Genomic DNA, 26,859 nt, shown 5'->3' on the forward strand with positions numbered 1-26,859 from the left:
CTGCTTAGCTACAGTAGGCAACCAGTCTTGGGCTGCAGGGTGATATGGCTGCATGATATGCTAAGCAGACAAGGGGCACAAAATATATTTGTTTCTTAACGTATTCTCAGCCTTGAGCTCAATCACTGGTTAGTGAAATCTCACTGTTACTAGCCAGAGACTAATGACTAATGGGGAATTTTAGTGATTTTACTCATGTTTAGGGTTGGAATTGAAGCTGCAAAACTTACTAATGTTACTAGAAAAAAAAACTGCAAAATAAAACATAAACACAGATATGTAACTACTGAAGGTATATAATTGCATGTAATATGCAGGTGGTATCACTGATCCGCACAGATTTGCATTGTGTGAATTTGCTTCTCTTTTAAAGTGATATGTTTCTTCCATGGTAGCAACAATGTAGTCTTCAGTCTTCAGTTCCAACAAAATAATAAGAAATGACAAGGAAATTAAAGTGAGGCATACGATTCAGTGTGCCTTTAATTTTCAACACGCACCCAAGTATGACTGCGACACTTCAAATGCTTAGAAGTAGCTTTGAGAGTGTGTGTTTGTTCACTAGCAAGCTCCCTTTTCCAACGATTAGCAGCTTAACATCACAGTAGTATTGCCTTACTGCAGAGTGAGTGAAGGAAATCAACCATACTTCTTATATACTGTATAGCTCAGTCTAGTCCAACTGATTATTGAATCAGTTCAGCTTAGATGTGCTCTTTCTCTCATGAATCTGAGGAAGTTTGATTCATTGTATTGTGTCTAACTGCGTAGCTTGGGAAAGTCCATTTTGTTCTGTTGGATTCACCTTGTTGGTGATGAAAGAAATAAGATTTCACCCATTCCAGTGTTTTTTGGTGGTTGTTTTTTTTTTTTTTTTTCATCAGTATTTCTATTCAAGTTGTTGGTGAGAGATAGATTATCAACTTGTTGAATAGGGGTAAACCCACATGGCAAACAATTATGTGGACCTTTACCTTTAAGTATCGTCCCACCCATTAAGGAACAAGAATTATCTTGAAAGGATTATAATTCAAGGGAGTAAATAACCAGGAAGAAACAGTAAGCTTGGTCCAGTAATACAAATGCAGAAGGTGGGAAATATCCAAAGTCTATCCATAGCACAGCTAGGGTTTCACACCACTGTGACAACGAAGGAAGATATCAAATTGCATGATTTGGATGTGAAACTATTGAAAATTGCTTTTTTTAAAGGATGTATGGGATGGCCTGTGAACCCAGTTGAAGTACAATCTGACTCACCATTGCATTTTCTCTTGTTTCTTTCTTTCCTCTGTAGGAAGGTGCATCTGCTAGAAAGGCCCAAACAACCAGCAATGCAGCTGTTCCCAGGCCAGGTATGGATGAACTTGAAGATTACAGGAATATTTTGTGCAACATGATGCAGCTACAATATTGCAAATGTGAATTATTATTATTATTCCCTTATATTTTTATGAAGGAGTCTACAGCACTTCTTCAGGTTTTTTTTCTCCAAAGCTTGCATGCCTATTATCTCAAGAAGTATAAAGAATCTGTTAATGCCCTTTTAGATATTGGGTCTTAACAAACTTTCACTTTTGACATCTTCATTTGTAAGGCCCTATATGGTTTAGTTCAGAGACATATGGATCTCAATATGGCTCCAGGGGTAAATCATTCAAATTGGTACACATTTTCAATGTTCAAAAACCAAATGTGGGGGTTACTTTTGCATAAATATACTTACCCTTTCTTTTAAAGAGGAATATCTGGAGGAAATAAACACTGTGAAAATAGAGAAGATATTTGTTTACTTCTGTCAAAAAACAACTGCATTGGTCATACCTGTTTGAGTGCCATAAATATTATTTTTCCAGGCCTATATCATTCAGTCCTGGAGATACAGGGATTTCAATGAGGCCCATTTTCAGATTGATTGATATTACCCATTTTCAGTGCTCTTAAAAATAGGGCTGCACAATTACCTGACAAAAATCGTAATTGTCGATTATTCCCTTGAATTTGTAATGTGCGATTATTAGTTACGATTATCACTTTACACTGAATGATGTTTATACCAATGTTTGATACAAACTGCATGGTCGTATTTTTATATGAAAATAAACAAGCTGAAAACACTCTTACTGGAAAAACTTTTAGTGCTTTTCTAAAGTATTAAGCCTCAAATGTCAAATATACATCAGATTGGTTTCTTTCTTTAAATTATACAAATGTAAAAATATGAATGGTATTATAATATTAATACTAAAACTAAAATTAAAATATATAAAGATGGGGAGAAACCCTTAAGCGCTATCGTAGAAAGAGAAAAAAATGCATCTTAAGCACACAGAATAACATAAGTGGACTTTGAACGATTTAATTGTCCGCGGCTTTTTGAAACGATTACATAATTGTGGCATCCATAATTGTAATTGCGATTAGAAAATTTGATTAATTGTGCAGCCCTAATTGAAAACCAAATGTTGGTCACTTGTGTTGTACAGCTCTGATATTCTTACTGTATTTAAAGCAGAATGTCTGAAGAGTAAGTAATGCATTGGGTTGAAACTAGAAAAGGTATCTTGTTTACCTCTGTTCAAAAACAATTTTATAGGCCATACCTGTTTACCTGTCATAAATATATTTTTTCCAAAATTTGAATTGAAGTATATGCAGTTATCTCAATATGATGTTATAGAAACTGCATTGATCATACCTGTGTATATTCTTTTGTCAAAAGTTTGTGTGCCTATAACTCAAGATGTATTAAAAACATTGCCATATAATTTTGATTTCAAATTCTTAACCCTCTGAAGTTCTAGGGGGTTTTGGGGGCCTGACTAAAGTCTAATAATACTGTAATCAGTACAAACATGGGCTACAAACAATAATATGTAAATAGCATGTATGTACATGATTGTGTTTTTGAGGGGAAAACAAGGTTTATGTGTGGTTAGTGAAAAACTACAAATTTAAATAACTGAAATAAGGTCATAAAACACATACAGAACATTTGTTCACAAGACTGTCAAACATGGACCTTGTAGCCTAGAATTTTTGCTTCAAAATGATGTGAAAATCATCTTGGTTTACTCGCTCACGCAGAAACAATAGATCTGATTTAAATTTTCTAAGACACTTTGTGTTTCGAAAGGGCATATGCGAGTAGAGTTAAATTGCCCATGAATATTTGTGTGATTCAACCTGAGAAGACAAAGGGCTGGCATAATGAGCATTTCAGTCAGTTATGTGGACTGAGAGAGGAAGAGTTACAATAAAGAATGTGAGGACAAAATTGAAAGTATATAGTTTTAATGTTTGGTAGTTTTTATTGTAGGAATATATTTAATTTATCCCACAATTATGCCAACTATCCCACTGCAGAGATCAATCTAATATTCTGACTTGCTACTCAAAAAAAAAACATTTATTATTATTATTAGGTATTATATATAGTATTTTGAACTGAAAGACGCTAACTGAAAGAACAGCATTGTTTTTAACAGGATTACTGAGTATTTATCATCACTTTGTGTGATAAATAAAGTTTTTCATTTGATATATAGTGGGACTCCCACTTTGTGCATGGTATAGTGGACTAGTGGGGGGTACAACTTGGAGTAATTATGAGTAATGATGCTGAACATTTAAGCTTCGATCACAGGAATAATTAAAAAATTTTCAATATATTCAAAAGTAGAAAGCAGTTATTTAAAATAGTAAAAATAATTTCACAATATTACTGCTTATTAGCAAATGGCAGCTTTCTGTGTTTTTTGGATCAAGTTAAATGGCAGACTTGGTCACGAGTACAGAAGAGAATTCGTTTACAAGAAAAAAAACATTAAAGAAAATCTTACTGTTTCAAAAAGTTGGTTGACTGGTATGGTGTATGTTGAGTATATAAAATTAATTATAAATAACCTGGCACATACCTCATATTACTTTCCTTTGTACTTGCTGTCTATGTTAGCCCCTACATTGATCTCTATCTGATACCGATCAAAACTGAAAGTGTAATTTTTAAGTTCTTTCCGGTCTTATGCCGGAAGAATATGCGCCACCAAAACGCGTATCCGCATTAATGTACGAAAAAACAGGGTTAACCATCTGGGGTATAGGTGAGGGTTTGGGGGCCTGGACACAAGTTTTGACATCCCCTGACTTTGTGTTTTTTTCGTTTGCTTTATACAATATATACATCGACGCAAAGTTCTAATACACACTGTGAGTTCAGTAGAAACTGGGCTACAATAATATGTGAAATGGCATGTATGTGTTTTATTGTGTTTTTGAGAAACATCACAAACGTTTATATCTGCTGGTCAGTGAAAAACGTACCAATTTGTGAAATCACTGAATAAGGTCATAAAACACATACAGAACATTTGTTCACAGACTGTCAAACATGGACCTTGTATCCTAGAATTTTTGCTTCAAAATTATGTGAAAATCATCTTGTTTACTCGCTCACAGAAAAACAATAGATTGATTTATTTTTTATGAGACTTTTTTTTTTTAGAGGGGGTATGTGAGTGTGGGTGTTTTGACATTGATTTTTTTTGTTTTTCACATGTGAGGAGAAAGGGGTGCTTAATGATGATCCTCAGTCAGTTATGTGACTGAGAGGGAAGAGTTACAATAAAGAATGTGAGGACAAAATAAATGTATATATTTTTTATGTTTGTAGTTTATTTAGAATATATTTAATTATCCCACAATTATCCCACACGATCCTTCAGAGATCAATCTAATATTCTGACTTGCTACTCAAAAAAAAAACATTTATTATTATTATTATTATTATTATATATATTTTTTTGATTAACTGAACGCAACAGCTTTTGTTTTAACATGAGTACGTGTATTTTATCATCACTGTGTGCTAAATAAAGTTTTCAAATTTATATATATACTGACTCCCAGCTTTTTGAATGGTATAGTGTATATTTTGTTACACTTGGAGTAAGAACGAGTAATTGATGCCTGAAAATTTAGCATACGGCGATCACAGGTCAAATAAAATTGTTTTAAATATATTCAAATAGAAAGCAGTTTTTTTAACTTTAAGTAGGGCTAAAATATTTCACAATATTACTGCATTTTAGCAAATGCAGTTTGCTTTCTCAATTTTTTGGATCAAGTAAATGCATTGACTTGGTCGAGCAAGCAAGAGAATTCTTTACAAAACATTAAAAAATCTTACTGTTCAAAAAGTTTTGACTGGTATTGTGTCATGTTGAAATATATAAATTAATATAACATACCTGGCACATACCTCATATTACTTTTATATTGTATTGCTGTCTATGTTATACATTGCTCTTATCTGTACGATCAAAACTGAAAGTGTAATTTAAGTTCTTTCCGGTCTTATCAGGAGAATATGCCACAAACACTGCGCGTATCCGCATTTGTTTTACTCTCTCAGGGTGTAACCCTCTGGGGTAAAACTAGGGGCATTTTGGGGCCTGGAGAAGTTTTGACATCCCCTGACTTTTGTGTTTTTTTCAGTTGCTTATACATATATACATGACTAAAGTCTAATAACCGATCTGTGCCGACTGTAATCAGTAGAAACTGGGCCTACAATAATATGTAAATGGCCCCCCCATGTTCATGTACACTGATGTTGTGTTTTTGAGAAAAACAACGTTATATGCGTGGTTAGTGGGATGAAAAACTAACTCCGGAACAATTTTGAAATCACTGACTGAAATAGGTTGTGGTCATAAATGAAACCACATACCATACAGAACATTTGTTCACAAGACTGTCAAACATGGACATTCTAGCCTAGAATTTTTGGTTCATGATGTTGTGATAATCATGTTTTTTAGTTGATAGAAGAAAATAGTTTGTTTTTTTTTTTTTTATAAGATTTTTTTTTCGAAAGGGCATATGCAAGTAGGCGTAATTGACCATGAATATTTGTGTGATTCACACCTGAGAAGACAAAGGGCTGCATAATGAGCCTTTCAGTCAGGTATGTGACCGAGAGGAAAGAGTTACAATAAAGAATGTGAGGACAAAATAAATTGATATATTTTTATGTTTGTAGTTTATTTAGAATATATTTAATTATCCCACAAAATAACTTGAGATTCGCTTGCGAGTGCAGTTGAATAGTTTATTAGGAACAATCAAAGCTAACTTGCAAAGCTGAATTTTTTAAATTGATACATTGACTCCAGTCACATGATCCTTCAGAGATCATTTTTTTTTTTGGAATGAATATTCTGATTGCTACTCGACGCAAAAACACGATTTATTTATTTATTTATTTATTTATTTATTTATTTATTTATTTATTGTTTTTTATTTATAAAGCACAATAAAACAACAATGGTTGACCATTGTGCTGAACAATATAATTTAAAAAGAATCAAAATACATAAAAACAATTAAGACAAGACAAACAAATAATAATTAGACATAATAAACTCCTGTTGGCTCATACACTAAAAGCCTTCTCAAAGAGGTAGGCTTTAAACCTTGTTTAAAAAGAGATTCTGTTGCAATTGTTCTAATAGAGATTGGAAGACTATTCCACAATTTAGGGCCGGCTATGGCAAAAGCCCGGTCGCCTTTTCTCTTTCAGCCCTAGATCTAGGGACCAATAACAGTTTCTGATTCAATGACCTTAGACATCTAGCTGGACTGTGTAAACTCAACAGATCAGAAAGGTATGAAGGTGCCTGACCAATTAAAACCTTAAAAACAAAAAGTAAAAATTTAAACTCTATTTTAAAATGGACTGGCAGCCAGTGCAAAGAGAGTAGGATGGGAGTAATATGTTCGTATTTGTGAGTGCCAGTCAAAAGTCTGGCAGCTGCATTTTGCACCACTTGTAGGCAATTTATACATGATTGGTTAATACCAATATACATTGAATTGCAGTAGTCTAGTTGAGAAGAGATAAAAGCATGTATAGCTCTCTCGAACTCAGCACAAGATAAAAAACTCTTCACCTTAGCAAGGAGTCTGAGCTGAAAAAAAACTTAATTTAACTACTGCATTTACTTGCTTATCAAAAGTCAGAACCGAATCGAACACAACACCCAAATTTTTTTACAGAGGGCTTGACATATGCAGCCAGATCACCCAGCATTTGCTGTACGTTGCCAGATACAGCTAAAGAACCGAACACAATTGCCTCAGTCTTACTCTCATTGAGATTCAAAAAATTAAGAGACATCCAGGCCTTAATATCAGACAGGCAAGCAATTAAAGCACTCAAACTCTGGTTGTCATTTTGCTTAAAAGGCACATAAATTTGCGTGTCATCAGCATAACAATGAAACGACACTTTGTGCTTATTAAAAATGGAACCCAATGGGAGCATATACAATGAAAATAAAATTGGAGCTAGAATAGAACCTTGAGGAACTCCACAAGTCAACACTAATTTAGAGGATGAGCACCCATCCACACAAACTGAGAAAGTTCTATTATTCAAGTAAGATTTGAACCATTCCAGGACAGAACCACTAATACCCACACAGTGTTCAAGATGGGAAATAAGAATACTGTGGTCTACAGTGTCATTTATTATTATTATATATATTTTTTTGATTAATTGAAAGAACAGCATCGTTTTTAACATGATTATTGTATTTATCATCACTTGTGTACTAAATAAAAGTTTTAATTTATATATATACTGACTCCCAGCTTTTTAAATGGTATAGTGTATATTGTTACACTTGGAGTAAGACTGGAGTAATGATGCTGAAAATTTAGCTTTGATCACAGGAATAAATACAATTTGTAAATATATTCAAATAGAAAGCAGTTATTTAAAATAGCAAAAGTTTTGACTGGTATTGTGTCATGTTGAAATATATAAATTAACATCACATACCTGGCACATACCTCATATTACTTTTATATCGTATTGCTGTCTGTTATACATAAAAAAAAAAAAAAAAAACCTTCCTGGCATCGTGAAACATTGAGTTGATTTAAATGAAACTTCATAATGTTTAACTTGATTATACATTTAGTCAGAAATTATATTTTGGAAGAAGTCTAACTAGTAAAATGTGTACAAGTTATATGAAAACTAATACAAGTAGATCAATAATAAAAGACTTACTCATGTTTATCTCTGTTGGGTCAAGCATGTTTATTCATTCTTCTTTCTGAGGTAATCCAAATCTTATTCCTCTAGTGCCCTGCGGTTCTTATTGAGGTGAATTATGTCTTATTCCTCTCAGCGCGAAGCCAACAGTAACATTTAAAAAACGGTGAAGTAAACAGTCCTTGCTACTTTGTTTGCTCTGATGAGGGCGTGTTACCCGCCGCAATCTTCAAGTGGACGATTATAATATAATAGCGCACCTCGGCGCTTGCTCAAATCGGCGCATGGGCGTGGTCGCATTTATATATAATGAAGGGAGAGGTGAAAAAGACTGGACATCGCGGCTGTGTTCTCATATGGATTAACTTTATCACAGAATATGTGTTTTCAATCAAGCAATTGCCTCAGTTTTAAAAGTAGACATGTCAAGCTTTCTATAGATCTACAGTATCTCTCATGTCTCTGTGTTGAGTATTTGCTGAGTTACAGTTCATTTTAATGACGCATTTCTAAATGAAGATCACGCAGAAACAAGGGTCTACTTTTATTTGTTTACACACATAATAACAACAAAACTTTGTGCATTTATAAAATGAAGAAAACAGAGTGCGCATCCAGTTGCATCAAACAATGGTATAAACATCATTCAATGTAAATTGTGATAATCGTAATTAATAATCGCAATTACAATTTCAAGACAGAAATTAAATTTTAAGGTGAACTATCGCTAATGACAGTCGACTGCATGTTTTGCAATAGGTCTACTGTCCCTTTAAGATCTGCACACATCTAATGGTACACATACATTTTTCTCTTAACTGTTTACTTTTTATTTTAGACATAACCACCCTTGTGAAAAAAAAATGCACTTTAGTGTACTTTTATAAAGTGTACTTATTATACAAATAATATACTTTAAATGTATACACTTAAGTGTAACTCAAATGCAATGTTTTCACCGGTCTGAATGCACATTAAGTATAATTGATTTGAAATATATCACATATAAAGTTTAAATAAAATGCAGTAAGTTGTCATTAAGAGTGATTTTTTGGTACAACTTAAGTGGCACTTTAATACAACTTTATATTTACTTTCATAATTGCTTCTAGTGTCTTTAAAATGGATTTAAAGTGCACTGTTCAATGAACTGACAAACAATTAATGTGAACTAAAATATAATTTAATGTCAAATAAAAATACACTTAAGTGTGAATTATATATAGTGATTTTGGCACACCTAATGCATATTAATTGCATTTTATTTCAAATGTATAACATTAAGTTCATATTAAATGCAATTAGTGAAAATTAAGAGTGATTTATTTCAATAACTTAAGTGGAACTTTAATACAACTTTATATGTACTTTCTTAATTGCTTCTAATATCTTCAAAATATAATTCAATTGCACTGCTCAATGTGACTAGCAATTAATGTGAACTAACATTTACTTTAATGTAAATTAACAGTACACTTAATTCTTAATTAAATGTAATGTTTCAAACACATGCATATTTGCAAAAAAAAAAAAACTTTAAATATATCAATTAAAAATGACATTAAATGCAATCAGTTGAACTTAAGAGTCATTTTAACACATCTTTCTACAGTACTTAAACTGCTTCTATTGTGTGTGAAACATGGTTATGGTGTACTTCTAAAAATACTGAAAAGTAATTGTAGTTAATTAAATATGCATTAATTTCAGTTTAATGCATTGCGAACAAACAAAAACCACAATGCTTACACTTATAATAAAACAGTTTGGTAGATAAAAAAATTATTAATCAAATTTTTTGTTTTGCAAAAGTAAATTTAATGAAAAAAATAATGAATGAAGTTTTGTAATTTCAAACAAACAAATACATTAGAAAAAACATGAGCAGAATCTTAGTTTAATATTGTAAAATTCGAATCAAACAAGTATCAATATTGCATAATTAAATAAAAAAAATCAAAAGAGTTAACTTACAGTATGAATTTTTTACATTTTAACAACAGACAGAGACACTAACACTACAGAGAACAAATAAAGAACTGCATGAACTTTGACTACCCCTTTAGTAGGTCACTTCAGCCTATTACATAATGCTCAATTAATTATTATCGCCTTTAAACACACCACTTTCTTGAATTTTTTTAGCATAACCCTCATTGTTACACTTCTGTCAAAGTAAAGCCCTGACTTGGGAAGGAGTGGTCCCTTCAAAACGAGCAATCACAGCATCTGTGAACACAAAAATAAAAACATTTAATTTTATGATAATCACTGTTATCAGATTTAGCTGCAATGCTTTATCTAGGTCGGATATACATTTGTAAAGTAAAGATACATGAAAACAATATATGCAATTTAAACATTTTTAATTTTAAATCATAACACTTAAACTGTCCAAATAAACCTGTAATATTCTGTGTGTAGCACAACAGCAGTAGATGGGTTACCATCCACACAATTTGTATGCAGATTGTTGATATACTGTAGCATTATTAAATGCTGGATGAAAAGAACAAGGCACAAAATCAAATCTATAAATGTTAAGAAAAAATTGTACTTGTCCTTCACATAAAATGTGATGGAAAGGCATTTCCCTGAAAACTAAAAATTAAATGTATAGTTAAGTACTATGAATAGTCTTAATGATTATTTTTTAACAGTGCATATTCATAAACAAAGGTTTGGACATCACTAGTACAAAAAAACAACAACAAATGGAAGTGATATAGAGAGCTAATGTGGATAGAGACAGCTCTCTGTGACAATGACTCAAGATTAATTTATCTTCCAGGTACTTAAAGAACAATTTATAGAACAAAGATTACTCTATAATGCGCATTTAAATACTATATTGATTGTTTCCCCACCAGTGGCAGATTTTTATGTCATTTATGAGACAATGTTTCAACGCTGATTGTTTATTTTGATATAGTGTTTGTACAGATATTCTCAGAACAAAATATTGTAGGGCCATGAAACTTGGTTAACCCCTTACCAGTCACCCCCCCATTTTTTTTTGGCATGGAGACAGAAATGACATACCCAAAATAAAAAGATTTCTGCTCATGATTCTTTCTGATTAGATACATAATCAACATTTGTTCACAAAGCTGACACTTCAAAGTTTACTGTTCAGGAATCAGAATTACTCAGACTGTTATGATAATAGAGATATACACTGTAAAACCAGACAAGTAACTTAACTCAAACCGTGAGTAAACAGATATCCTTAAAAACCTGACAAATTAGGTTTACTCAAACCGTTTGAGTAAACCGATTGCCTTAAACCATTTCAGTACTCTGAACTTAATTCAGTTGAGTTTACTGAAAGAAGATTTACATTGCAATTAAATAATGAAGTGATTAATTGAGTGATAATTGAGCATTAGTGATGAACAGCTGCTGTTAACAAAAAGAATTACTGAAGAAAAGAGAGAAGGGAACTACAACTGACTTCAGACACAGCCTTAGATGAAACTAAAATAAAATACATTAAATCTCTCAAGATCTGATTAAACAACCCCACAAACAGCATCACCAGCTCCACTTATTAATAACCAGACTGACTTTATTTCTGTCAGACGTCTACAGAAGATCTTATTGAGAATTAACTAAGGTTTAGATGTTGATGTATTGTTTCATTTGAAGTAACCATGTTAGAGATCAGTGTTTGCTTTAGTTGGGCTCCTGACCCTTGACTTCTGTCTTTGTTTTTTCTCTGGCTGTTGTAACCACATGTTTCTAAAACATGTTTGTTGTAACTCAAAAGCCCAGAAGAAATTCCATCAGGTGTATTATATGTACATACTAGAAGCTGCTTTTACCCAAGGCAACTAACGGTGCCTTCAGGCTAGCATTTTTTACTTAACCCATTTGTGATAATCATCAATTATTGAACTGTTCGGAGTGTAACCTCTGATGAAATGGGTGTTGTGTAATTAGTTTGATCATATAGTAAAAGTGATTCTAAGAGCCAGTGGTTCTGTGATAATTAGTTAATATAAAGGATTTTTCAAACAGTTTGTTCTTCTATGGTGTTAATTATTCACACACAGACATCAATAATCAGCATGTGAACCTCAACAATGGTGACCATAAAATAAAAAAAAAAAATAAAAAAATTGCAGCAGAGCCTGTTTATCATCAGATCGCATAAATCAGTGGAAAATGAAGAAATGACGAATCTGTCTGAAGAAATATGAAGTAAACATCAGTAAATATATCCATATATCTCCATGTATATGCATCTTTGGACTATAATCCCTTATGACGCTGTTCAGTGAATCTATGTGAACACAAATAAAACCGCTGCAGACGTGACTGAATATGAATGCGTGGTGAATTTCTATTCAAAATGTGGCATAATACGGATTTATTATTTTGCACTCCTGACATAAATTACTAAATAACTGTCATTGCAACAATGTTTTATCAAAACATTGGTCAAATATCGAAGCTAGAGTCTTTAAACTTTCAATTGATGCACAGTTTGTCCAGATCAAGTAAGAGAGGGATGTTTAACGTGCTGTGAAAGTGCAACAATAATAATCTGGGGCCGTCGACGATACTAGATGTCGAAGGGGTTAAAAAAACGTAAAATTCAGGTGGAGATTTTAACTTTTTATAAAATAAAAAGCTGGCATTCAAGGAGTTAACATGCTGCATTTAAATAAAATCATTTTATTTGCAAGCTACCACATGAAGCACTTTTTTTACGTTAACATTTATTTAGTTAAGCTGTCATCTGTTTAAATCAAGGAAACAACAAACATACCAATGAGCGCATTCACTTTGATGGAGTCCAGCGCTGTTTGTTGTTGTTTTTTTGCCCGTTAGACTTGATGTCGCCAGAGCCTTGTGTCCAAAAATGACAACTGCCAGCTCCTGGGTAAACACTGACATTTTGGTCTTAGACAATCGATCGAATTTCTTTTTTGGAATGTTGATCCTTCACCCAGGGACATCTATTTGAATAACAGTAAAATACAAAACAATTTGTGCACATGTGTGCGCATCAATGACATTAACTGTGGCTATATTATATATACACACGCTAAAATAGAATCTTGCCTTTTCAGATACTGCATTAATTAAGGATAATTTTCAAAAATTATTGAAGTACATTTACAGATCTCTTTGGTAAAATGTTTTAAACAAATATTTGGCTTTTGAAAATGACTTAAAAACAATTATAAAAAGCAACTGTGGACCAGTAAGGGGATAGTTCACTCGAAAATAAAAATTCTGTCATGATTTCCTCATCATCATGTTGTTACAAACCACTCATATCTTCCTTTGTGTTCGGCAGAATAAAGAAATGTGTACAGGTTTGGAACAATTTATGGCTGAGGCATGACCGAACTTCCATTTTGGGGTGAATCCCTTTAAGACACTACCAATTATAACGTAAAGGGATACTTCAGCCAAAAATGGAAGTTCGGTCATATTTGCTCACCCTCAAGCCATGGGTGTAAATGACATTCCCTTTCAAGGGAACTTCGAACTGCGTCCTCTAGGGGTCGCTATGGGGAACACCTCGTCGTGACCCGTGTCTGCAGCATACAAATGAAAAACACCAACGAGTTGGCCGGCGACAGCCTCTGACGTCACTACCGGTGCGACTATAAAACAGGCATCGGGAAAACACGTCATTCTCTTCTTCGTCTTCACTGACTGTTTTGGTTTGAAGCGTGCATCTGAAAGAAACCGTTAAGAGCGCTCTTTCTTCTCTGTCTATCATGGCGACTACTAGCAAGCGTTTAGACAATGTATGCATCCGTGTCGGCGTTATTTGACACCTGATGACACACACGATCTTTACGTGATTTGTTTGGGTAAAGAGCACGCAACGCGATGTCTTTGAGGAGGAAATCTGCGTGCATTGCGTGCAGCATTTTTTCAAGAAAAAAGCTCCGCTCTCGTGTCGTCTCTCTCTTTCCGAAAAAGAAAAAAAAAAAAAAGGCAGACCTCTGCTTCCCGCGGTTCAGGACCCGCCGTTGCTGAGGCACGGAGGAGAATGAGCTCGTGAGAATTTCATTTTTTCAGGTGGATCTGTCTGAATGGTTTAAAGAGGGACTTTCCCTTTCGCGCTCAAAATGGCGGCGGACGAGAGAGAGCCTCGGGAGGATGATGTTATTTCTTTAACACTTTCTGATACTGAGGTTAGTGCTCTGGTGGGTTTTTACCCAGGAAAAGCAGGAGATATTTGAGGATGGTGAAGAAGCTGAGGCTGAGCCTTTCTCAATTCTCCTGCCCTGCGTATGTAGAGCTGTTGGAGTTTATGGATCGCACCTCGATGAGCGTTATTCTTTCCGACCATAGCCCTCCAGCTCAGGTGAGCCTTCCATTTCTGCCTGATCTCCCATACAGAGATCGAAAGGAAATGAAAGAGGCCGTTTTCTTCTCGCATCCATCGGTTTCAGCATAAGAGTTTTGCCAACATCGAGGCGATGTGCGAAAACGGCTATGAGAGGATGCCCCCTGCAGAAAGAGTTTTCATTCTGCGGGGGTGACATCCTCTCTTAATCTCCCTCCTTGCCATCTAAGCCCCTTCAAGCAATGCATCTTGCTTAAATGGCAAGCATACGCAGCAGCAGGGTCAGGCTGTGGCTTTATTACAAAATAAATGCTTCCATATCAGACTGATCTGCTGGAAGACCTGGATAGAGGCGAAGGCCTTTTTCCTGATCAGGTGGCCGAGCTGCGCCGCACCACAGGCCTCTCTCCGGGCTACCAAGCAGGGCCGCCTCTGCCAAGCCGCAGGACTATGGCGGCCATGTGGTGGCGGAGAGACATCTGTGGATGAACCCTGGCAGACATCGGAAGAAAGAAAAGGCTTTCTTTCTCGATGCTCAGGTTTTGCCTTCTGAACTTTTCGGTATTTCCGTTGAGACGGTGATCGAGAAGTTCGGGGAGACGAAGGGGCACTCCGCTGCTTTCAGATCCTTCGTTCCACGAAGGTCCAGGTCTGAGCCCGAACAACATAGGGGTCCTGGCCTGTCTCGATCTTAGGATCAAAGACGGGCACAGAAGGCTAGTGCCGTGACTCACGCTCCTCCCCCACCTGCGGGCAGGGTTAAGAGGAATTGTGGGTCACAAGGGGGTTAACACAAGGGGGTAAGCAGAACCTAAGGGATGTGATCCAGACGAGGCAGCGTCCTCGTCTGAGTCAGAGTGATACTGAGGTATCTACTCGTTCCCTTTAGGGATTTTTAACTTCTGCTTTTATTCCCTAATTCCCCTGTAACCACCAGCTCTCCACCTGATCGAGGTTAGGTGGAAACCTCTAACGCATAACAGTCTCCTATGCTGGACCTATAATGTTTTGGCTGGTTCTATGTTCATAGCAACCACCTTACTGATGGTCCAGAATAAAGGAGGCGCCCCTGAGCGGGGCTCCAGTGCAGGAGGGTGGGAGTATAAAATAACCCTTTCTGTATATACTTATGTGTAAATTGCTGGTGGTTATGTGTCTACTAATAAACTCTGTGAGTTTCCTTTGCAGTGCTCAGTTACAGTGTTTACTAAACACTCGGTCAGCACCAGCCATCCGCTTCATGATCCGGGTATTATGCGGGCTGAGATCACAGGTTTCTGGCGGGAGCCTCCTTGATCCATCAGGCCTGGCACAGCACTGCAGGAATTTCATGGATGTCCGGCCAGGTCACCCTGAGGGGTCTCCTGGCCGCTTAGTTGCTGTCGAATCATCCAGCGGAAGTGAAGGTGGCAGTTACAGAAGTCTTCTTGTATATTGCTGCCTCAGGTGATGCTCCCCTCGCTAGAGGTTTATAAAAAATTCGAGCTTGCCTCTCCCGTGCGGTTCAGCGCCTCTGCGATGCTTAGGAACCTTTAGGTACACCACGCTAAGCTCTGTGTACTTTCTGAAAGCCACATGGTGGTCAGTGTGCACGTGAACACTTTGCGCACTTTCTAAAAATCCACGTATTGGTAAAGTGTGCACGCAAGACTCTGCGCACTTTCTGAAATCCTGTATGGTAAGGGTTACGCGCTCCGCCTCGTTCCCTTTCTGGAGATGATTAGACCTTGGTTCCTTGGGCTCCATTCAGCCAGTGTGTATTTGTTTATACACCTCAAGCATCGCTTCCCTCAACATGAGGGGCTATTCTGGGGGTTATTGTGGTGGTTTTTTAGCGGTCCCCTTTTTCAAGAAGGGTCGCCTATGAGCATGCTTCTCTGTATTTAGGAGTTCTCCTCTCATATGAGACTGAGTTCACTGTTTTTTCCCAGAGCGCTCCAGCATTATCTTTTCCACAGATCGAGTTGATGACTCTCAAACATACTTTTTTGAGATGCACCATTCCATCTATGAGCTGCTCTATCAGAGTGCCACGAGAGCCCTTCCTTAGAACAGTATTTGGAAAATCCATGATATGGTAAGTGTGCACGTGAAGTCTTTGCACACTTTCTGAAATCCACACTGTGGTAAGTTCGCACGCTAGTACTCTGCGTTCTTTATAAAATCCTATATGGTGAGGGCTTCGCGCGGTTGCTGCTTCGTGCCCTTTCTTGAGTTGGTAAAAGCCCCCGTTCATCTTGGGCGCCACTCCACCCATGTATCCTCGGATACCTATCTAAACAGGGTGTTGCTACTGGAGATCTGTTGAGACAGCTCCTTCAGCAAGCTTTTGCCGGAAGCAAGCTGTAGCCCCTGTGTGCACAGGCTAGACTTAGTATAAAATGCTAGGTTCCTAGCTGTATCCCTTTAAAGGGAATCTTTCCTGATTCCAAGCCTTTAGCTCTACCACCAGGCCGACCGGCCCTAACAATTAGTTGGGTATGTAGCTTAGGCCTTTGGCCGTAAGGGGTATTGTCACAGACAGCCATTCTAAACGTCCCGGGGGCAACTCCCATTGAAATGGGTAGAGTTGGTACTTGGTGTTTGCCATGATTCTGGCCTGCACTCCCCTCAGCATGGCGGCGTGGGTATACTGTTCCCCATAGCGACCCCTAGAGGACGCAGTTCGAAGTTCCCTTGAAAGGGAACGTCTCAGGTTACGAATGTAACCATGGTTCCCTGAGTAGGGAACGAGACATTGCGTCCTCTAGCTCCCTGCCATGCTTCGGACGCAAGCTTCAGACGAAGAAGTGAATGACGTGTTTTCCCGATGCCTGTTTTATAGTCGCCCCGGTAGTGACAAGAGGGTCAGAGGCTGTCGCCGGCCAACTCGTTGGTGTTTTTTCATTTGTATGCTTCAGACACGCGTCACGACGAGGTGTTCCCCATAGCGACCCCTAGAGGACGCAGTGTCTCGTTCCCTACTCAGGGAACCATGGTTACATTCGTAACCTGAGACGTTCTTCTTTCAGACAAATACAATCTGAGTTATATAAAAAAATGTCCTGGCTCTTCTAAGGGTTATAGCGAGATTCAATGGGTATATTTTTTTGGAGGTATATCAAATATCATCCATTCATGATAAAGTGTTTTCGAAACTGCTCTGGGGGTTTATAAAGGCCTTCTGAAGCAAAGCGAGGGTTTGTATAAGAAAAATATTAATATTTAAAACTTTATAGACTAAATTAACTAGCTTCCGTCGTGAGAAAGTGATTAAATCTGATTAAATATGAATATTTTTCTTAAACACATTGCTTAACTTCAGAAGGCCTTTATTAATTTATTATATTAGAAAAAATTTAATTTTCTTTTTTGGCTGAGTTTATATTTCTTGTTCACAGCATTGTCGACAATGAATTTAATTTTATGAGTTTGCTTGTATTTAAGGTAGCATACTGCACATGTGAATGTTTAATATGTTAACATTACAAACATAGCTGTGCATGTAACCATACCATTTCTGCAGGCGGTGATCCAACAAATGTTTGTTGCACTTGACTTGATGAGGCTGGAGCCACCATCATGGTCGCCACTATATCTTTTAGTGTTTTTACTACCTTTGGCAACTCTAGTAATACAAACATGGTGAACGTTATATTGGTTTTAAACTCATGTGCTTCATCAACTATAAAACTAACTACTCTTCATCTTAAAATACCTTTCAATGCACTGACAATTTCATCGTCAAGCTTTGGTTTCTTTTTTGGGCACTGTGATGGGCTATCATCCTCACTTTCTGATTCATGCTGTAAGAGGAAAATATTTCAGCATTTTGTTTAATATAAAAGTATTATTTTGATATTATTTCTTGCAACACTTACAATTCTTATTGGTTCCTTCATGGGAGAGGATTCTTCAGAAATGGCTGTTGCGTCAGAGTCTAAGTCAGAGTCTTAAAGTGGTGGGGCCGTGTTAGGATCAGGTACTTTTTGTTTTCTCAGTTCCTCCTTCAGGGCATCAACCATGTGTGTGGCTGCCTGTTTTGTCAGGGTCTTAGCACAGGACAGTGTCAAGGTCAAGATTTCAACACAACGTACCACTACAAAGTAAAACTTTTGTCACTACAATCAAAATAAAAAACATTTAATCTTTATCATTGTGACGTAATCCTGTGATATAAGTCTCATGCATTCAGCTTGTGAAATTAAGTTTAATAATAATAATAATAATAATTACAGCTCTTGTTAAGTCTCTCTTGTGTGGTTGCTTTGATATAGGTGTTGAATCCATCAGTTCAAGAGCCTGTAAAAAATAAGAATAACATATATATATATATATATATATATATATATATATATATATATATTATTCAAACAAAACATTTTAAAAGGATTTTGCCTTTCTATTAATCAAAGTAGATAGATTTATATATATATATATTTTAGATGACTACCTAGGTACCCAGTAGCGCTATTAAAATTAAACGACGTTGCAACTGACGCACAGAACCCAATGTTGCCATGCTTAATGATACATCCGGAATTCATTTGCATGTGCCACTGACATTGTCGCGACACACTGACATGACACCTGACTGACAGTGAGTCGTCTAACATGTCCCGTGTGTTGTGACACCTCCAGTAGTGACTGACAGATGAGTTGAGCAGCTTTACTGACATAGGTAAAGAAACAAGATGGCGCCACGGATGGCTGCTTTGGTTCTATACACAGTACACAACCCACAAATCTGTACATAAGTCTTCAATTTCAAATGTATACCACAATATCATTAATACTGTTTTTACTTTATTTATTTATGTTTTTTCCTTAATCTCATTTAAATGCCTGTTCTTATGGGGCGCCGTTTGTAAAGTGGCTCACGCTGAAAATAACAGCAACATTTTGTCACATTTAGCTTCAAACAATGTTTAAAAAACTGCTATGAATTTTTGACGGTCACTTTTTAGCACATTTACAACAATATTTGTCAACTTAGAGATATTTTCAATAGTTAAATCTAAATATTGAATGTTACACCTAAATGTTAAATCTAAATGTTAAATCTAAATCTGAATGTTAAATCTAAATCTGAATGTTAAATCTAAATCTGAATCTAAATGTTAAATCTAAATCTAAATCTGAATGTTAAATCTAAATCTAAATGTTAAATCTAAATCTAAATCTGAATGTTAAATCTAAATCTAAATGTTAAATCTAAATCTGAATGTTAAATCTAAATGTTGAATCTAAATGTTTCGTGTGAAACTAAGTATTTAACTAATATGCAAATTCAAAATGCCGGTAACCGGAAGTGCCAAAATAAAAGCTCGAGGATGTCAGTGTGTGTTTATGGCATGGTTTATAGTGTGTCAAATAACGGAATAAAAACCATTTCATTCCGAGGAAATGGACTCTTGGACATGGATTATCGTGATAATAACTACCTACAATAATAAACATGTTTGGAAAACTGTATTTGAAGAGTATGCTAGTGTCACTTTTAGATTTATATTTAACATTTAGATTTTGATTTAACATTTAGATTTATTACATTTATATTCAGATTTAACATTTAGATTTAGATTTAGATTTAGATTTAAATTTAACATTTAGATTTAGCATTTAGATAACATTTAACATTTAGGTGTAACATTTAATATTTAGATTTAACTATTGAAAATATCTCTAAGTTGACAAATATTGTTGTAAATGTGCTAAAAAGTGACTGCCAAAAATTCATACCAGTTTTTTAAACATTGTTTGAAGCTAAATGTGACAAAATGTTGCTGTTATTTTCAGCGTGAGCTGCTTTACAAACGGCGCCCCATATGTTCTCATGTCATATATGTATGTATGTACCAAGAGCTCTTCTAAAAACCACAACAAATTCATTTTGTGTGTTTGCGCACACTTGGCGAATAAAGCTTAGTATGATTCTGATAATTTTGACACAATTTTGTAATTAATATTGTTTACTGTACATGGCAATTAATCCACTAAGCAACATGTGCCATTGGCTTCTGTGCGTCAGATGCCATGTCACTTAATGTAACTAATTAAACTGTTTTTTCCTACATTTGACTCATTTAGTAGGGTGAACTTCTAAGATTGCTAGTAGTAATCGTTTCTGATGACCAATTAAGAAAATGTAGATTTGCAAATCTTTACAATTCGGCAATGCCAGATTGTTTTGGAATAATGTTTTTATTTCACATGAACTTTATGCACAAATGCACAAACCTTTGCAGTTTTCTTTGGATTAGCTCGTAATCCAGGGGCTTCCATGCGTGAAGTTTTGAAGAGAACCTTTAGAATAAAAAGCAGTTGACAAGTAAACAGTGTACTGAAATCACACAGTTGGAACACAGTTTTGGATTACTGAATTACTAGGGAACTTAACATTATTTATTCAATTATTTCATGACATTTAACATCTGTATATTCCTTGTAAGTAGGGATAAAACAAAGTCTGTCTTGAGAGTTAAAAAGTGTATACTGACAATTTGTATTAATTACTATAAAAACACTTTGCTCTGCACTATTAAAAAATGGCGCCTATTAGTTTTTTTTTTTTACTACAAAATATTACTATAACATCAAAAACCCTAAATGAATTTCTTTTCAGCGTCACAACGCTGAAACTTTCCTATCCTCTGAGTCATCTCCAGTCAATCCTTTAAATCGGTTAACGTACACAATAAATGTAACAAGTTGCTGGAAACCAAGTCGAAGTATTTCTAGTAAAATAAAGTGCAAATTACAACTCAGCAGAAAGCGAAGAATGTGTGGACGTCTTTTTATTTTACATTTATCGTTTTATCAAAACGTATGTGAATATTTTTTATTAATATTTACCTAAATGCGTCAGGATGCAAATGCACACAATCTTCGACTCGCTAGTTAATGGTTTCGTTCATTGTTCTGTGGCTCTCAGCGTGACCAATTACGTGATGTTCGCTCATGCGCCTTCACGTCATTGGCTGGTTTGTATTCAAATTTGGCCCGGGAAATTTGGGGCCAATGTTACAGATATATAAGTTTCAATTGTTAAGCTTTCACGCAGTCCACTTCATTATGAATTGCAAAAGGAAGTACAAAGCATATATAATTCAAGATGATCCTGAACCAAGGCAAAGCAAGTATAGGAAAAAAAAAAGGTAATTAATTGTTATTATTATTAATATTATCATTATTATTATTATTATTATTGATGTTGTTGATGGCAATGATTATGAAGTTGTTATTTTTTAGTTATATTATTGTTACCATTAGAAGGCTAAATGATTAGTTAATATTAAAAGAGGGAGGCTATACTGTAACTCTGACACACATCTCATTTAATATGACAGGTTTCAAATAGAACGACCTATAAACATTTCTTAGAAAAAGATAACATATGTCCAGACCTTTTCTGCACACAGTCAAAGGTAAGAATTTGTCTCTCTTTTTATATGCCCACTTTTAATGTTATTATTGTTTCATAAACATTTTTAAGCAATTAGTACAATGCAACTGTTACTTTAAATTATAAAATACAATAAAATGAATTTATAGACACACGTTCATGCACATAAACACACAACAGTTTTAAATTTAACTTATGAATTTAATAATTTATAATTAAATCAATGATGTAATAATGTAATATTGTTATTTATGTTTTGTCTGAGGTCATAAATCAGTCACTTCACAATGAGGCTACCCTTACCTCATGTAGAAAGCCAGTGCTACAGGTGAGTATGTTTCCAATTTAAAAAATCCATAGAATGGTTTGGAATGAGTTCTTGCATTCATTGTCTTTACAAAATGGATCTTTAGTTTAGCTTTGTGAAGTTAGATGTGTTAACGTCAGTAGCAATTTACTATAATTTTTCTGCTTGGATTTTTAAGCCCTTTTCACCCTGTAGAAAACGACCACAGGAGAGAGAAATCAAGCATATCAGGGTGGACAAGGTCACCATTTAATATGTCCAGACCTTTTCTGCACACAGTTTGTCTCTCGTTTGTTATATGCATCACAATGCCTTATTTTCATGCCATTAGAAAGCTTAATTGTACAATGCAACTGTATAAATTATAAAATACAATAAAATGAATTTATAGACACACGTTTCACGCACATAACACACAACAACAGTTTTAAAATTTAACTTATGAATTTAATAATTTATAATTAAATCAATGATGTAATAATGTAATATTGTTATTTATGTTTTGTCTGAGGTCATAAATCCGTCACTTCACAATGAGGCTACCCTTACCTCATGTAGAAAGCCAGTGCTACAGGTGAGTATGTTTCCAATTTAAAAAATCCATAGAATGGTTTGGAATGAGTTCTTGCATTCATTGTCTTTACAAAATGGATCTTTAGTTTAGCTTTGTGAAGTTAGATGTGTTAACGTCAGTAGCAATTTACTATAATTTTTCTGCTTGGATTTTTTACCCTGTGCAGAAGACCACAGGAGAGAGAAACAAGCATATCAGGGTGGACACCACCATTAATTACATTTTATATACTTTTCCATATATACAATCATACAGACAACCTTACATGATGCACGTTATGAGGACAATTTCCCCGAGACTGATCCTATCCAGGAGCAGCCCGAGCCTTTGGAAAGTAACAAATCACAGGTAATGTTACACACATGTGATGGACCACATCGGTTTACAATGACACTAATACACACATGTCTTTTTTTTTAAAGTTGTGCTTCAATTCACACTACATTGATGTCATTGAAAGCTGCTGTGGTCTTGTAGATTATGCTTTCCTAGGTGTTTTAATTTTCATGCAAAATATATAACAGACATTTGTTTTATTTGTTATTTATCATACAGACAACCTTAACTGAGCTTCACTATGATGAGACCCTATCTGATGCCACCCAGAGACTACCAGATAGAGTTGTAGAGTCTCAAAGCAGCAAATCACAGGTAAATGCATGGATTATGGATAAACTCTCCACTCCAAATCAGATACTGCGAATGTCTTATTGGCTATTTTAAGGTACTGGATGAAAAAAATCCATAATTGCTGTAACTATATTTCAAATCAACAAACCAGTCTGCCCTATAGCCTGGATCCAGACCATAAATCTGAAAAGATTAATGGTCTGGCGTTGACTAATGAAAATCTGACAGGGGTGGCAGCAGGCATGCATTTGAAAATCTCGCTGCACGCAATTGGATAACACTACGACCAATCACAACAAGCTAATGCTTAGCTACCAGCAGGGCTAACTTTAGACTCTTACCTTATCCGGTCAGCAAAACAGCAAAAATGCCCTTGTTGCAAAGAAACGATTCGAGCGCCGTCTTCTGTTGCTCTTTTAGATAAAAGGTCTAAATCTTTAGGCCAAAGCCGTTTCAAACAACTGGTGTTCATCCATAGCCATCTTGCAATGTTTAGTAATGACTTCGACGTCACAGCACTGTCCTCATGGCCCGCCTATATCAGATAACCCGATGTGATTGTGGATCCAAGGGCATATTTAATTAGCATCATTACTCGATACCAGGGTAACTCACTGAGCAATTTCAAGTTGTGCTCTCGCGAGAACTCTGGATTACCAGGGAAAGTCTGCCCCACAGCATGTTCAAAAATCAAAATAAGCATTAAAAATGTTAAACAAGAAAAAAAATAACACACACACACACACACACACACACACATACACACATACAATATATATATATATAGTGATATTTCTTTCATGAAATCATTTACCTAAAAATAAGTATTGACTAATCTAATGCATGCTATTAATATAAACACTGAAAAATAACTACGTATAATTCTCTGTGCATGCCCTTTTTAGGAGCCGTATAACGGTGATGAGTTGCTGTATCCTGGATCATCTCTTACCAAAGGCCAGAGTTTGCTGCTGTTGATGTCATATGTGTTACGACATAATTTAACAGGAGTTGCCTTAGAACATCTTCTAAAAATTTTTAATGAACATTTTCCAGGATTGGTACCAGAAACCGTAAACCAGTTTAACAAATCATATGGTGAGTTTGGTCATTATAAACCTCACTTTTACTGTGTGTCATGTTGTAACAACCTAGGAACAAGACAGAAAAATGGCTCTTTTTTTCTAGTATTGAGCTTGTCATCACAGCTCAAAGACATTCTCGAAAATCCAAGTTTAACTTTGTCAAGGCACACTACAGCTGAGAAAGAGGTACTAAATGACATACAGTGTGGAGCGGAATATAGAAAATTGAGAGAAAATGGCCAATTAGGTGATTGTGACATAAGTTTACTGTGGAACTGTGATGGAATTCCCATTTTCAGAAGCTCAAATTACCAGGTGTGGCCCATTCAATGTCAGGTCATAGAACTACAGCCAGCAGACAGAAAAAACAACATCTGTGTGCCATGTATTTGGTTTGGTGAAAAGAAACCTGTCATGCCAGCTCTGCTAAGCCCTTTTGTGAATGAGCTGTGTTCTCTTGAGAGGGAAGGGTTAATCTGGAAAGACTCACAAAATGTAGAACATATTTCCAAGGTGTATGCACTAATTGTAGCTCTGACTCAGTTGCCCCGCCCACTCCTAAGAAACACGAAACAATTCAATGGACAATATGGGTGTGATTTCTGCTATCACATAGGTGGAGGTCCTTATCCATATAGAAAACCTGAGCCTCTTCTCAGATCTGAAACAGAACATTATGAGCATGCTATGGCAGCTACAGTACAACTGCCAGTCAAGGGTGTAAAAGGCCCAACGGAATTGATGAGATTACAAAAGTTTCAGGTAATTAATGGTTTTGTCCCAGAATATCAGCACAGTTTTTGTCTTGGTGTCACTCGACAACTGGCAACTCTGTGGCTTGACTCCAACAATCACAATGAAGAGTGGTACATAGGCACGAAAGCTGACATAATTGACCAAAAACTGCTGGCTATAAAACCTCCAGTAGAGATAACAAGAACACCCAGGTCAATACAAGACAGGAAATACTGGAAAGCCTCAGAATGGAGGTCATTTCTTCTTTTCTATTCTTTGCTAATTCTAAATGGTGTTCTAAAGAAGAAGTATTGGAACCACCTGTCTCTTTTAGTTTTTTTGCTTTGCATATACTTCTTCAACAGCAGTTCAAACGCTGTGAAGTCAGTGTAGCGGAAATAGCACTGAAGAAGTTTGTGATTCAGTTTGAGGTGCTGTATGGTATTAAGAATGTGTCATTCAATGTACACCTGTTGACACACCTTGCAGACAGTGTTAAGAACTGGGGTCCTTTGTGGGCAACATCAACGTTTTCATTTGAATCTTTCAATGGTACTTTATTAAAGTTCTTCAATGGGACTACTCATGTCCCTGTGCAAATTGTGAAGACATTCCTTAAGTGGAAGAGTCTGCGAAAATGGGTGGAAAAATGTTTAGTCAACACAGACGATACACTAAAAGACCTCTTCTCCCAACTTCAAAATAGTAATTCCATGAGTTGTAAAGCCAAAAATCTGACTGGAAATGTCACCGTGTTTGGTCCTCATTCTGACACTGTAAGTGCATCACACGTCTTTGCCATCGAAGAATTGAATGGTGGTATAGTGTGTAACTGTACATCCTACACTCATTTCATAATCGGTGAGACACTGTATCATGCAGAAGATAACACCAGATTAAAGTAAGAAAAGAAATAATTCTATTACAGAATTAAAAGATGGCACATTGTGTAAAGTCTTGAGCTTAGTTTCTTACGAAACTGTCACCAGTGCTTCAGACATTGATGTTGGAAAAAAATGCTGTGTAGTCGTGCAGAATCTTGAAAAGTCAAGAAGAGCATTGTGTAGGGACATTCAATTGAATATCTCATTTAAGTTTGTGTATGAGGTGTCTGAAAACAGTTATGTGTATGCTGTGAACACTGATTCGTTTAAAATAAAATGTTTAATGGTGAAATTACAGGACAGCACATTTGTCATACCAATCCCAAATAATGTAGAAAGGGACTGAAGGGTCTGTACAGTATAGATGAATTGGGTGAGAATACCATAGAAACTAGATTACACACCATCAGAAACATGATTTTCTTGAAAATGAAGAGTTGACGTTAAGCTTGAAGATAAATGGCTTCTTTGACTGAATAGAAATGTTATAACAATCATTTGTAAAATTGTGATGTATATACTCAATGTAACCAGTAAATGAATAAGTGTGTATTATAGCACATGTAAGTACTGAGATCATTAAAATAATCTACACATCAATCAGCTATGCTGTGTGCTTTATGATTTAGAAATTATTTTAAGTTTTACAGATATACAACACATTACTATTACTACTTATACTGTAGCATACTCCACTCTCATAAATGAAACTCCATGTAAAAAAAATACTGTACTGACACTCTTGTGTATGATTTTGTATGGCAGGAGCTAGAGATGATAATCTCAACAATAATTCAAATTAAGCACATTCAAAATTTCCTTAATTTATTTATTATCTCAAAGTTTGTGTCTCAATACAATACAATTTTAACCAACCTG

At 35.6% G+C, this 26,859-nt stretch overlaps 1 protein-coding gene and 1 long non-coding RNA gene across 2 annotated transcripts in view; one reads left to right on the plus strand and one right to left on the minus strand.

Moving 5' to 3' along the window:
* LOC122136169 (parafibromin-like) overlaps positions 1 to 26,859 on the plus strand; it is a 282,439-nt gene that overhangs the window by 44,159 nt on the left and 211,421 nt on the right. The window lies entirely within an intron of this gene.
* Positions 10,108 to 21,006, minus strand: LOC109074582. Its single transcript, XR_006153971.1, has 7 exons — positions 20,601 to 21,006; positions 18,597 to 18,662; positions 18,242 to 18,412; positions 18,079 to 18,166; positions 17,876 to 17,988; positions 12,840 to 13,029; positions 10,108 to 10,294 (listed from the first exon to the last, which is right to left on the minus strand). It is a non-coding gene; the product is annotated as an uncharacterized LOC109074582 (long non-coding RNA).

The sequence above is a fragment of the Cyprinus carpio genome, chromosome B2 (assembly GCF_018340385.1).
Source record: "Cyprinus carpio isolate SPL01 chromosome B2, ASM1834038v1, whole genome shotgun sequence".
NCBI classification, from domain to species: domain Eukaryota; kingdom Metazoa; phylum Chordata; class Actinopteri; order Cypriniformes; family Cyprinidae; genus Cyprinus; species Cyprinus carpio.